This window comes from Columba livia, chromosome 16 (assembly GCF_036013475.1).
Source record: "Columba livia isolate bColLiv1 breed racing homer chromosome 16, bColLiv1.pat.W.v2, whole genome shotgun sequence".
NCBI lineage: Eukaryota > Metazoa > Chordata > Aves > Columbiformes > Columbidae > Columba > Columba livia.
In genome coordinates this window covers 6744169-6745029 of record NC_088617.1, presented here as the reverse complement: position 1 = coordinate 6745029, position 861 = coordinate 6744169, and positions in this window count along the sequence as shown.

Below are 861 nucleotides of genomic sequence, written 5' to 3'. Positions count from 1 at the left end.
CTACGATCATCGTTACTTTGCGGTGCGGAGGGCGGGATGCAGGACGGGCCTGGTTTGTCCATCCTCCCTTGTTGGAGGCTGGTGGGGGCTGAGGAAACATCCCAGGGGGACCCAGCTTTGTGCTGGGGATGGAGCTTGTGAGCTTCCCCCCAAAACCGAGGTGGGGGCCAGGGTAAGAACCCCCAATGCCCACAGCCCAGTGCCCCCATCCTGCAGCAAAACTCCCCCACATTCGCCTGTCTCCCCCGTGTCTCCCAGCACCAGGGGCCACGTCCAGCTCAGGACCTTCCCCCGGGGGCTCTGCGGGACCCCCCCAGCCGCCCCAGCGTGGGAATAAATCCGCCGCTGCTTCCTGATGTGTTTTTTGGCAGGGAACCCAAACAAGCAGCAGATTTATCCGCTCACCCGCTCCTGACCGTTAACTCTGCGTTTCCCCACGGGCGGCTCGGCTCCCCAGGCTGTGATGGGGACCCTGGGAGCAGCGCCTGTCCCGGCCCCCCAAATGTGGCACCACAAACGTCAAACCAGGGGACACCGGGTGTGAGAAGGAGGTGATGCCGAGCAGAACCAGATCTCCGCCGGTGCTGTCCCAGAGCCCCCACAGGGCCAGGGGCCCCCTCAGCTTCCGAGTGACCATTTCAGAGCCCGCGGGTCCCCAGATCCCCCATCCTGGCCCTGCGGCAGCTGCAGGTGGGGGTGCTGTGCGTGGCACCCTCGGCTGTTTGGGGTGGGTGCTCCTGTGTGGCTGCCCCACAGCACCCGCCTGTGCCCCAGAGCACCCACCCCAACACAAAGCACCCACCTACACCCCCAGCACCCACCTGCACCCCACAGCACCCATATACACCCCCTGTGCCCCCA